This window comes from Falco punctatus, assembly GCF_963210335.1.
Source record: "Falco punctatus genome assembly, chromosome: Z".
Taxonomy (NCBI): Eukaryota; Metazoa; Chordata; class Aves; order Falconiformes; family Falconidae; genus Falco; species Falco punctatus.
The window spans coordinates 69,158,513-69,172,258 of NC_137586.1; the positions used below are offsets into that span (position 1 = coordinate 69,158,513).

Below are 13,746 nucleotides of genomic sequence, written 5' to 3' on the forward strand. Positions count from 1 at the left end.
AAGTTTGTGGGATGCAGGGATGCAGTGGGCTGCTGGCATCAAGCCAAGTGTCTATGCAATGTTTGCCTTTCCTGGCTGAAGTGGATATTTGGGGGAAGCAAAAGTACTGGAACGCCTTCCTGCTTATGGTCCAAGCACATTATGCCTGTCAGTGGAGGAGCCACTGTCTTGCCTCTCCTGGGGTTGTGTCCACCTGTTACTCGCTGCATAAGCTTTGGATTACTGTACTGAAAAGAAGGAGCAAGAGCGTCTGCTGTGCCCACTCAGAGAAAGGTTTGGGCTCTGCTGTTTTGTGGGTGAGGAAATTAACACATTTCCATCTTGAGTGTCTCCTTCACCCCCTGCTTCATGTCCTTTGTATTTATGCAATGTTTATACTACATGTAGAAGTGTTTTTTTCACAACCTGCTTTCCAGGGCACTATATTTAAGTGTCTTTGCCATGCTGGAGAACTGCAAATATTTCAGAGTGTTATTTAGAGCTGAATTTTCTGATGAAAGATAACACACCTCTAGAATATGATGTCTTTTGAGATCTTGCCCACTATTGATATTTTGTCCCACATCACCTCTGCAGATCCAGTAGCACATCCTCCCTCAGGCAGCCAGTGGCCTGCAGGTTGTGCTGCTGAAATGAGGTGACAGAAGCAGTTCCCACAGCTCCCAGTGGATTGCCAAGGAGAAGGGGCTTTCGTGCTTCTGCAAAGGATTAATGTTCAAACTGGTGCAAGTGGTTGACATCTTCAAAGCACCACTTCCCATCACCTGCTTTGCTTCTGACAATACAGAGGTTTGAGTCTATGGCTGAGGTTTGATTTGGTGAAGGCTCTTTGCCCATTCCCCCACACTGAGGAAGGGTACTTTGATTACGAGGCTGCTTTACAGTGCAGGAGAGAGATGTGGCATGTGTGCTGTGTGGCAGGGCTACTTTGTCTCTCTCACAGGCAGCAGGCTGTAAACTGCTGCTTTTGTGGGGTGGCACATGTCTGTTTCTGAAAGTGGATTGAAACCTTAGTCTGAGCTCCCTTAATCTGAGCCCTGTAATGGCAAGCGTGGATTCTTTAGGGACAAAAGACAAAGAAAGGCAATTGATAAAATCAAGGCCCATTGCAGGATGGTTGATTTAAAAGGTTGGTTCCCAGCTGGCTGCTTTAAAAGGCTTCCAGCTCTGGTAGCAGATAGGGTTGTTTTTCCAAGGATATGCCTCTGAGCTGCTGTAAAAAGGTCCTGCTGCCTGATAGAAAGGCGTGCTGAAAGGGTTTTATTTGCTACTGTGGATTGATTGGAGTACAGATGCTCTGGAAGACGTGCTGCATTATTCATGTGGCAGATACCTTTGCTAAAAGCTAATGCACAGCCCGAAGGCTGTGAGCAGTGGTACAGCTCTTTATGCGGGTTTTTTGTTGATTCACTGGAGAGCCTGGGCTACTCTCAAGCTTTTTTTCTGAATATTGTGATTGATAAAGCAAATTGGGGAATGCGAGATCACTTAGCTAATGGCTCTCCACCTCCTTTCGTGTTTTCTTGTTTACAAACTATTCCCAGCTTTTTTATTTTTTTTTTTTTTAAATGAATTGTTCGTACAAAACTGCTTGCTAGACTGGTCCTGTTTGTAGTACTTCACCGGTAAGTCCGTTTTCTTGCGGCGCCAACTTAAACTGCTTCTCTGGTAGGGCTCAAATGTCTGAGGTGCAATATGCATACCAACATTCGGTTTGAAAACCGACCGTTTGCAGTAACAGTGCCCCGTGTTGGATTCTCCATTAATGCATATTCAGTAGATTTACCCATGAAGATTACTGCTGTTGAACATAGGTGCTGGGGCACCCACCACCACCAGCAGGGCTGCGGGTGGCAGCGCCTGCATTTCTGCGTGCTGGCCACAGTGGGAGAACCTCTCACAGGGTGCCACGCTCTGAGATATGAGCCCTCTTTTTGTGGGAAGAGGCACAACTGCAGCATGCATGCTTGTGCCTGGACTTCCTGAGCCCCCACAGGTCCTCTTCTGAGCTGCTGGCCGCCGGCAGTGTGCTCTTCTTGCAGAGACGGGTTTAAATTATATTGCAAACACCGGAGTCGGAGATGCGAAATGCTTTTCCTGCTTGCACCACATTTGTGGGGACAGGACCTTGCAGAACTCATCAAGGCAGACTCTGTTTCCCACTTGTGGCCACTCGCTGTAGTTGCACTATGTGGGCTGGATGCATACAAAAGCAGTCCGGGAACTCGTCTTTTAATGTAACTCCCTTTGCTGTCTTTTACCACCTGGCTGTCAAGGGACACGGTCAAGGCCATGGTCCAGTGGTCAGGTTGTCCATCTGAGGACTCCAAACCGACAAACCTCACCTCCAAGGCAACATCCTTGTATGCAGGATTTGTTTCTCAGTCTACGGTTGTGGTGGAGACAGCTGCGTCTATTTGCCCTGCGTTAGGTAGAACCAAGCTGTGAACCGAGAGGTGAAAACCACCGTATCCATACCATTTATTACTCTTGTAACAATAAATCTGTAGCTTCTGAGCTTGTAGCATTGTTTGAGATGACACATACAGATGGTATTTAAAGCTCTGGGTTGCTGCATAGTCATGTTGTTTGGTTGACCTTGGATCAAAAGGAATTTATTACTGGTAATTTCTCCTTGATAAGTGTTATTACACAGCAGAAGTGGATTTTGGACAGTGAGTGCATATGGGTGTATGTGACCTGCTGTCTTGCAGGTATGCCTAGAAGAGTGTCTACAGCTCAAGCCTAGCTTAAGCTCTCAGGCTTACGAACTGTTTGGTATGGCAAGTTTGAGAGAAGCTGGACCAGAAACAAAATGGTCTGTGCTTATTTGGCACCCAACTCAGGAGGAGGCTGATGGCTGCTGACAAAGTTCTGAGAGCTCTGATTTTGTCTTGAAGCAATAGCTCAACACAAACTGTGATATAACACCTGTAAAGGGCAGGAGACTGTTTCGTATGTGTGTGTCTTACAAATTGTAGGTAACACTGACATTCTTCTGTTTGCCTTCAGGGTTGCCTTTTTGAGGACATACTTGTATTACATTTTGAAACTTTGAGGATATAAGTCTGTAGGTAGATTTTTTTAAAAAAATGCAAACTCAAAAATGTAAACCTGAGAGCCTTGAATCAGTGAAAAATGTTGCCTGGATAAGTGTTGGAGTCAGCATGCCAGCCTGTAACATGACTGCACAGGTCCGCGTGCTGGGGCAAGTGAAATGCCTAGTGTAGCTGAGCAGGGCCATATGACATAGCTGCTGTGTGCATATGCCTGTGCACTGACTGCGCTGCTGGGTGCAGGGAAACGACTGGTAAAGGGCAGTAGTCAGAGATGCTGCACCAAGAGATGGATGGTAGATTATTTGGAAAAGCAATCAGATTAGCAGGAATGCATGCATTTTCTGAAGAAAGTGTTCTCTGGATGCTATCCTCCACTGCTTTTCTGTGCAGGAATAGACAATTTATCTTTTGAAATTAAAGAAGTATGGCTGGAATAAAAGGAAGAAGGAGAAAAAAAAAAGGAACTGATAGTGTTAATCTGCTGAACTGCAAAGTGTAAGCTGTGATTGCTCTCTAGATTTCTAGAGCTGTTGCTTTCTGTGTACTGTAAAGCAGAGACACCTTTACTTATCCTGTTACTAGCACTGGGCTTTCCAAGCCTATTTATGTGGGAATACTTTTTCAGTGGAAGCTAAATCCTGTAATTATATTAATAAAACCACACCAGTATTACTGGTCCAGCTTGGCATACAGAAATAAATACAAATGGGGTACTTTTCAAAAGGGAGAGGATGAAGATGCTCTTCATCCCCATCTTGCCTGCAAATAAGCATGTCTGCAGAGGGACATTTGTTGGTGTGCTGAGCAAAACGCAGTGCAGGCAGGGGTGTGAGACAGCCTGTTCTGCAGAGAGCTGCCAGGATACACAGCGCTGTGGGCCTGACTTCCAATAGTAAGAGCAGCAAGACTTTGTGCAGCCTGAGAAAGTGTGCTGTGAAAAAGAGGTGTCCTGGACCACTGATTTTGAATTTGGAGTTCTAGGTGTTGCTTCAGAGCTCCAGTCACAGGTGAGAGAGGAGCTCTCCTCCTCTGCAGATAAGACTTTCCATGAGTGACTTGCTGATGATAGAGGTACTTAGTGTGCTGGACCTGGAGCTCAGTCTCATGTATTGGAAGAACCTATTTCCAAAGCCTCCTGAAAACAAAAGCTTGGAGATCCCAAAGAACTTGCGCCCATGGTAGGCTGTTATGAACAATAAACAGTTTTATGTCCTGCATGCAGTCCAGTCCCTGGACCCCAGTGGCTACAGGGGTTCTGGTTGCTTAGCCAGTGCGTTGCCACCTAGCAGGCTTGGCATGCCCTGTGATGACCTCAGCAGCACAGTCCTGGCTGGCAGGGCTCACAGTTTCCGACTATATTGGCTTCTTGAAGTGAAAAATGCAAAGCCCTTCCCAAACCTGGCTAAATTCCTCTGCAACAGCAAGAGAGGATGAGTGGTAGTTTGGGCTACAGTGGGGCAGTGAGGTAAGGCAGTGTTCATGGCAGATGTATGGGGACCCCAGTCAGTGTGGGCGGCAGGGCACACATGAAGAACTGACTGAAATTAACTCAGAGCAATTAGAAGATTGCCATTGAGGATGCTGCAGCAGGTAGAGAAGATTCCTGAGCTCTAGACAGAGGGAAAGTTGAACCCTTCTATAAGGAGAATATTAGAACAACAAGAAAAAGCAGAACACAAGGGAGAAATAATAAGATGAAGGAGGCAGAGTAAGCATGGCAAAACCAATCATGCCAACACACTGTGATTTCCTCTTGCAAAGAGTGGTGAGAGCGATGGATGTTGAGAAGCAGATGTCCTTTACCTTAACTTTAGGAAAATGTTCAGTGCTGTCCCACACAATTAAGCTAAGGGAATGTGCACTAGATACACCTGGCTATGGTAAGGTACATGTAAATCTAGTGAGGGAACTGCACAGGAGAGCTCATCTGACAGTTAATTATCAAAATGTGAGGATTTATTGAGAAGAGTTTTGCAGTGCTCTTCCTGCCATCTGATGCTGTTTGGTATTTTTGTTAGTAATTGGGACAAAGGAATAAATAATAAACAGGAAACCAGGAGGAGCAGGAAGCCTGCAGAAGGACAGGGCTCTGGTTTGAAATTGCCTCGAAGAGCTGAAGAAATGACATGGGAAAATGAGGATGCAGTTCAGTCTTCAGGTTCAGGTCTTCAGATGACGCAGTACCATTGGACCTGGTGCAGTTCTGCAGAAAAGTGTCCAGGGTCTGCAGTTAGTTCCAGTCTGAGCACGACCCAGTGACATGCTGGAGCAGGAAAATAATAAACATGAACAAAGAGATGAAATGTTTGTTCATCCATGTTAGTAAAGTAGATGTATGCCAGTTTTAGGTGCACAGCTCTGAAAAAATACAGATCAGCCAAAGAGAGTGGAAGTAAGGAGGACAAATTCATCAGCTGTTGAGAAAATGTGGCTGACAGAAGGAGAATGAGGTAAAAGCTGGAGAAGACTGGAAAGCTGTGTGCTAACTGCAGAGGAAAGCTTGCTGCAGGAGGAAGGTAATAGTCTTTTTCCTGTGATCTGACTAAATAAGAAGCAAGAGATACTGATTGCACAAAGGGAGATTTAATTTTCAAAGCAGGGAAGAGCTTTGTACTCATAAAGGCAGCTGAGTGCTGGGATACAGAGCGCTGGGATACATTTCACAGGAAGATGGTGGTCTGTTCGTTACTGGAGAATTTTACAAAAAGATCCTTAGGGAAGAATGTAGAGAAACAAATGAGAAGAGTAGGAGAAAAGATGGACTCCCAAGACCTGTAATGATCTACCTTTGTTCTATGAGTGTATCCTTCCTGGGAGACATATAGGCATATAAAGAGGGTGCTGAGAGTCTGTTTTGAACTTAAGCCTGAAGCACTAAAAAAGTAGGCATTTCCCATTTTTCAAAACCCACTTACCCATTTGAGGACATTCTTGCTAACCTCATGCTGCATTATCTCTGCGTTGAGGAGCCATGCTAGTATTGGAAACTGGGTACGCTGTGTCACAGAGGTTCTGGCTTTTGTTAGGTGAGGCCTGGCAAGGGTTTACGTAAGCTGCGTTGACTCTCCATCTATCTCATTTATCTGTGTATCTGCTTTGTTCTGGTTTTCACTTCTTTGATGCCGTTTTCCTTTCCCCAGCCTCCCCTGAAAACTTTCTGACATTGCTTTTTTGCTTTCCCCACGTGTTTGGATTTAAATGACAGAGTGGACAGTGTAGTCCAGCTATTTTTGTTGCTTTAGATCAGCTGGTTGCCACTGCTTGGAGCATTTCATTTCAAGGAGGGCAACCAGATGTTCCTAACAACGAGCAAGTATGCTCCTGAGGATCTAGGAACAAGAAAATTCTGGAAATATAAATGCCACAGGGAGGAGGCTATGCAAAGGCAAGTCTTGCTCACAAGCAAGGTGCTTGTTTTTCTTCCCCTGGCCATGGCCTGTCTGATGAATCCCTGGCAGGCAGTGCTATGTAACAGGAACTTCTCCCACCTCCTTTGTGCTAAATGTGCACAGAAAGTTATGGGCTGCTTTTATCTGCATCTACTTGGGATGCTCTCCCTAGAGACCACTGTGCAGATTTTACAGGGTCATAGCATGGCATAGGGTAGAGGCACTTCTGGAGATCTTCTAGTCCAACTGCCAGCTCAGAGCAGGTTCACCTACAGCAGGTGGCTCAGGGCACTTTCTGGTTGGGTTTTGAGTATCTCAAGGATTGAAACTTCACAGCCTCTGTCAGCAACCTGTGCCAGTGTTTAACTATGCTCACAATAAAAAAGTTTCTTCTTATGTTTAACTGCCTGATCAATCTCAGGCTGAAGGGCCTGTGGTTCCCCATATCATGTGTCTTGCCCTTTTTAAGGTGACATCTGCTTTCTTCCAGTCCTCAGGGAGATCCCCCAATTGCCATCGTCCTTCAGAGAAAACCTTGCGACAGCATGGGCCTGTGGGTGCATCCCATCAGGCCCTTGTGCGTGTCCCTATGTCCACTGCACCTATGCGTTTTTGAAACACCTCCCATCTGTTTTATTGTTTCTTGACCTGATCCTCCTCCACCAAGGATGAGTCTTCCTTGACTTGGACTGTCCACAGCTCTTAGGAGCCCAGGATACCTAAGGGCTGGTCTTAGGAGTAAAGACCAAGGTGAAGAAGGCATTCAATGCCTCAGCCTTTCCAGTGTCCTTTCTCAAGTCCCCATTCCTCATCAGGCTCATGTTTTCCCTAGTTGTCCTTTTGCTGATGATGTATTGAAAGAAACCTTGTTACCCCTCACATCCCTCATCAGATTCAACTGCGGGTGGGCTTTGGCTTTCCCAAGCCCAGCCCTGCATCTTTGGACAGTCTCTCTATATTCCTCCCAGGACATTTGTCCCTGCTTCTGCTTCCCGTGTGCATCCTTTTTATGGTTGAGTTGTATGAGCATGTCCTGGTCCATCCATGCAGGTCTCATGCTGCCTTTGCTTGTTTTTTGCATTTTGGGATGGACCATTTCGAACTTGCAGGAGGTGAATCTTGAAAATCTTGCTGTGGTTGTGCTTGAGAAAGAGTTTAGTAACTTTTCTGATTAGTTGTGCTTTTCTGTATTAAATCTGCCTAAATGTATGAGCCACTTTCTATTTTCTTCATTTGGCTTCAACTTTAACCTCTCTTGCTCCTTATAGTGCTCATGACTATTTCCGTGCCACTTGCAAAGACAGAACTATTTTAGCTGCTTCTTCTATTGCTCCTTTGCAGCAAGCTTCCTCACTTGGGTTTGGAACTGCTTCCTGAGCCAAAACAGAGTTGCGGTTAATGTTTGGGCTTTCTGCCTTCTCTGGGCAAAATGAAAAGGTTTACATTAAGAAAGGAGCTGAAATGCTGGAGATCTGTTATGATACCTGCATCTTCTTGGTACGCCAGCAAGCAGCCTTCTAGGTTCCAGAGGACTGGAAGATGGCCCGTGCAGTACCGCTGCCTGGTGTTGGTGGTTGGTGGGGACAAGATAACCTGTTAGGTGTTCATCTCCATGGATAGTTCTTAGCAATATTTCCTCCATAGAGACAGCAGTGTATTTCACACAGCCTTACCCAAAACATTTCATGCCCCAAGACAAGGAATGCTTAAAATGAGGAAGGAAGCATGATGCTTTTAACTCAAGGTTTGAATGGCTATGTAAAGGTTTGGCTTTGATTTATTGATGTACATTCTCTTGGGAAGATCTTGTAAATGAGGTGCCACTGAGCAGGAGAGGACAGGAGAGAGGAACAGTTGCCTTGTGTCATGGTTTAACCCCAGCTGGCAACTCAGCACCATGCAGGAGGAGAGTCGGAAAGGAATGTAAAACTCAACCCTTGAGATAAGAACAATTTAACAGGTAAAGCAAAAGCCACCCACGCAGGCAAAGCAAAACAAGGAATCCATTCACCACTCCCCACGGGCAGGCAGGTGTTCGGCCATCCCCAGGGAAGCCGGGCTGCAGCACGTGTAACCGTTACTTAGGAAGCCAAATGCCACAGTGCTGGATGTCCCCCCCTTCCTTCTTCTTCCCCCAGCTTATATACTCAGCATGGCGTCATATGGTATGGAATATCCCTTTGGCTAGTTTGGGTCACCTGCCCTGGCTGTGTCCCCTCCCAGTTTCCTGTGCCCCTCCAGCCCTCTCGCTGGCAGGGCCCAAGGAACTGAAAAGTCCTTGATTTAGTATAAACATCACCCAGCAACAACTGAAACCATCAGTGTGCTGTCAGCATTGTTCTCACACCAAATCCAAAACACAGCACTGTACCAGCTACTAGGAAGAAAATTATCCCAGCTGAAACCAGGACACCTTGTGAGACCTTAATCATAGGCAGTCATAGAATCATTTATGTTAGAAAAGACCTTTGAGACCATCAAGTCCAGCTGTTAACCCAGCACAGCCAAGTCCATCACTAAACCACACCCCTAAGCACCGCATCTACATGTTTTTAAAACGCCCCCAGGGATGGTGATTCCACCACCTCCCTGGGCAGCCTGTTCCAGTGCTTCACCACACTTTCAGTGAAGAAAGTTTTCCTAATCTCCAATCTAAACCTCCCCTGGCGCAACTTGCAGCCGTTTCCTCTGGTCCTATCGCTTCTTACTTGGGAGAAGAGACCAACCCCCACCCGCCCACAGCCTCCTGTCAGGCAGCTGTAGAGAGCAGCAAGGTCCCCCCTGAGCCTCCAGACTGAACACCCCCAGCCCCCTCAGCGGCTCCCCACAAGACCTGTGCCCCAGCCCCTTCCCCAGCCCCGCTGCCCGTCTCTGGACACGCTGCAGCCCCTCTACGTCCCTCTTGCAGAGAGGGGCCCAGACCTGAACACAGGGTTCGAGGGGCGGCCTCAGCAGTGCCCAGTGCAGGGGGACGGTCACTGCCCTGGTCCTGCTGGCCACCCTGCTGGGGACACCAGCCAGGGTGCTGCTGGCCGCCTGGGCCCCCTGGGCACACTGCTGGCTCCTGCCCAGCCGGCCGTCACCCAGCACCCCCAGGCCCTTTCCCACCAGGCCCTTTCCAGCCGCTCTGCCCCAGCCTGTAGCGCTGCGTGGGGCTGGTGTGACCCAAGGGCAGGACCCGGCACTGAGCCCTGCTGACCCTCACACCACTGGCCTGGGCCCATCGCTCCAGCCTGCCCAGGTCCCTCTGCAGAGCCTCCTGCCCTCAGGCGGGTCAACACCCCTGTCCAACTTGGTGTCATCTGCAAACTGACTGAGGGTGCATTTGGTCCCCTCATCCAGGTTGTCAATAAGAGGACTGGCCCCACCACTGAGCCCTGGGGAACACCACTTGTGACCAGCTGCCAGCTGGGTGCAGCTCCACTCACCATCACTTGTTGGGCTTGGCCATTCAGCCAGTTTTTACCCAGCGAAGAGTACACCCATCCAAGTCCTGAACAGTCAGTTTTTCCACGAGAATGCTGTGGGAGGTGGTGTCAAAGGCTTTACTAAGGTCCAGGTAGACAACATACACAGCCTTTCCATCATTCACTAGGTGGGTCATATTGTCATAGAAGGAGATCAGGTTTGTCAGGCAGGACCTGCCTTCCATAACCCCATGCTGGCTGGGCCTGATCCCCCAGCTGTCCTGCACACGCCACATGATGGCACTTGGGATGATCTGCTCCATAACCTTCCCCAGCACCGAGGTCAGGCTGGCAGGGCTGTGGTTCCCTGGATCCTCCTTCCTGCCCTTCTTGTAGATGGGTGTCACACTGGCTAACCTCCAGCCTGCTGGGACCTCCCCGGTTAGCCAGGGCTGCTGATAAGTGATGGAGAGTGGCTTGGTGAGCTCCTCTGCCAGCTCCCTCAGTGCCCTCGTGTACCCATAGACTTGCACATCTAAGTGGAGCAGCAGGTCACTAATCCTTTCCTCCTAGGCTGTGGGGACTTCATGCAGCTTCTCCTCATCCCTGTCTTCCAGCTCAGGGGGCTGAGTACCCTGAGGGTAACTGGTCTTGCTCTTAAAGCCTGAGGCAGAGAAAGCATCAAGTACCTCAGCCTTTTCTTTATCCTTTGTGGCAATGTTCCCCACCACATCCAATAAAAGATGATGATCATCATCGGGTCCTGGCCTGGTCCCCTCCACAGCTGCCGTGAATTCCTTCAGGAAACGGTAATTCCTGGGAAAAAGCAAATACGAGAGACCCACCCTCCTCCCCTGGTGTCACCTCGGCCCAGCCAGGGTCGGGCTGGTCAGAAAGGGGTTCCCAGCGTCATCTTCTCCGGGGAGTGGGGGTGACAGGACACGGCAGCAATTGCTCCAACGAACCAACCAAGGTGATGATTTTGACAATCCTTTGTGGCAATGTTCCCCACCACATCCAATAAAAGATGATGATCATCCTTGGCCCTTCCTAGCAAGAGCTGCTAACAGGATGCAGTGAGGATGGTCCCAAAGGGGTGGAGTAAAGGGGCGTCTTGGCAAAGCCTCCACCTGCTCTTACACAACAGTCTGACAGGGCAGTAATTCCCTTTCTGTTTTCAAAGGTATCCTCCAGTTTCTTTGCAGGCTATAAATGAGGGACTGCCTCTTCATCTGCCTCATGGTGCTGCGGACTTGGTGTTTGTGAGTACCCCATCTAATTAGTGACACTGCTATTAAAAAACTTCCAGCCCAACCCAGCAGGCTTTCCTCAGGCTGCTGGTGAGTCCTCTCTGGGGGCAGGAGGTGGGTGTCTCTGAAAGTACTCCCTGATCTGCTGTGAGCAGAAGTCCCTGCGGGTAGGTCAGCCTAAAAGAGGGTGGTGCAGGGCACCAGGAGAGTGAGAGGTTCTCCCTGCTGGGGGTTTGCAAGGTACAGCTGGAGAAAGCTGGAGCCATACTGATGTGTCGCTGGGGGTGGCCTTGCTCTGAGACAGGGGGTTGTTCACCAATCCCTGTGATAAAACTCCCTTACTGCTGCTTCTGATGAAAGGGGAAAGAGGAGGGTGGGAGCAGGGTGAGGTGTGAAGAGCTGAGTGATCTGGTGAAATCACCTGGGAATAATATTTGTGTGGGCTAGAATGAATTACGGCTGGGCCAGACTGTGCTCCAATGGGTGGACTGCTCATGCCTGGGTCTGGTCCATGTTAACATGAGACAGTCTGTCCTGTCTTCCAAAACCTTCCTGGCGTGAGTGCGTGCTACTTGCAGAAAACTCTGTCTTACTACAATACTTGATTTAGCCAGAGGGACATGTTTTGCCCACTCTGATGTTTCTAATGAAGCCCTTTTTATTACCATGAAAGCTGGTGGCAAAGACACTTGAGATGGGAAATTGAAACCCAGCGCTGGTTGCTTATAGCTTGAAAGCGGCACATGCAGACTGGCACAAGCAGACACCTTTCTCACTGCTTGCTTGTTTTGTGATCACTGTGCTCCTATCAAGGTTGCAGCCAACAGCCTTTTTTCTGCATAAAGCAAGAAGAAAGGGTGAGAAATATATGTGGTGCGAGGTTTAAAGTTTTAAAGCCATCTGGAAGTGACAAGTTCCTCTGCACACTGTTTTTTCAGGGCCAGTTACTTTGAATGCCTCTGGTTTAACTGCGGGGGCAAAGTGTATTGGAGCACGTGGCTGGCAGTACTGGGTCTCAGAGAGAGCGAGCTTTGCCGTGTAGGAGAAGCATTAGTAGCATTATCCAGAGTAAATATAACGATGTGATGTATTTGTCTTCGCCAAAACTGTCCCAGTCTAGCTGGGTGGACCTGGGACTTAGCTGGCTTGGTTGGTTAGTCAACTGCTAAAAGCAACCATTTTCCAGTGAAAGTGCTTGTATGTGAGTCTTGCTAGTGTACCACATCCAGGTGACAGATGTCTTCTGCAGGAGGTGTATGAAATAGTGACCTTGCTGACCTGAGGTGCTGCACTGCTTCCCAGCTGTGCCCTGGTGCTGGATAGGTGAGAGAAGAAAGCTTTGGAGCATCCTGCTCTGCAGCTGTTCCTCTGCTGAGATTCAGTGAGAAGCAGGATGCAGCAACAAATGTGCCCCTCTCTGATCAGAAGAGGGGCTAACGGTCTTCTTAAAGTGGAGACACTGAAACCAAGGCCTTGTGTATGTGTAAGGATTGCACAAGCATGGTTTAGGAGCAGGTAGCAGATGTCTTCCTGATTCAACATAAATCTCTTGTGGGGACAGCAGAGTGAGGAGTACTTAATTATGGAGTTCTTTGGTATGGTCTGTTCCGTATGGAGTTATGTCATGTAATTTACAGTACAATGTAGCTGGCTCTTTGACAGAAAGCCGGCAGTATTTCATGTATTTAACTGCTTCCTTTCTACAAATCTTGGGGTACTGGGAATGGGAATGTCTCTCCTATTTCCCGTACACAGCTTGGTGTTCAGTGTAGGGCAGCGTTGAAGCTGACTTCATGTACATCTTCCTCTCGTCATCTGGCTCTAAGCATTATCGAATTGCCATTGAGTGAGTCTTCCTGACTTTTGGCATCAAGTTACATTATGCATTTTTGGATGGGAAGGGGTGAATTTTGAGAGGATCAGCTGTGTGGAAGAAAAGGAGAGGGAGGGGAGGAGAGGGGATTTAGCAGGAGAAGAGAAGGGTAAGGTGAATGAAATTGAGTTGAAGAGAGCAGGGGGAGAAGGGACAGGGGAAAATCGTGGACCTGGGCAAATTTTGCAAGTGATTCTTCTTTTGTTTGATTTTATTAATTGGCCCCGAGTGCATGTAAAGATTTTATTTCATAGACTACTGATACAGAACTAAGAAGAGGAAGTGTGTCTTCTCTAGAGTCTTCTACTTGTGTACCCTTGTGCCAGTTTCACTCTGCTTATTAGCATGGAATTGGAAGTTTGAATCTCTTGTGGCGCTCTCCTTGGATACTTGTGAACAGAGCTCTCAAAAGACTAGCAGAGCTGCTCTGTGGGTTTTTTGGCCATAGAAACGTTACCTAAAAATGATGAGGTTGAAAGGAAAAAGGCATTACCTATGCAATACAAGCTTAGCATTCCAAAAGAGAATATGAAAAGGGAAATGTAAAGTTTTCATGGCATTTCAGATTGAAATGGTCATTGGAACTTTCAAACCCAGCCTTATTAGCATTTGCATTCTTTCCTTTCTCACCTTTTAATCTCTTTTTGACCCTGCATGCAAGAGAAGGAATGAGGGGTAAATTTATTTTTTTCTGATGGTCCCTGTGCTTTCCAAATTGTTGCTAATTTTCAAGATATTGGGACCTCAGAAAAGTCCTTTAGAACTGTA

At 47.7% G+C, this 13,746-nt stretch overlaps 1 protein-coding gene across 3 annotated transcripts in view; it reads left to right on the forward strand.

Annotated features, from left to right (window-relative positions):
- CORO2A (coronin 2A) overlaps window positions 1–13,746 on the forward strand; it is a 98,713-nt gene that overhangs the window by 13,201 nt on the left and 71,766 nt on the right. Inside the window, exon 1 of one of the 3 annotated variants that reach the window (XM_080372982.1) lies at window positions 5,377–5,575. The exons of the other annotated variants lie outside the window; for them this stretch is intronic. The gene's annotated coding sequence lies outside the window, so the exon portion shown is untranslated. Of the gene's footprint in view, window positions 1–5,376; window positions 5,576–13,746 lie in introns of those variants that run through there. 3 annotated transcript variants of the gene reach the window in all.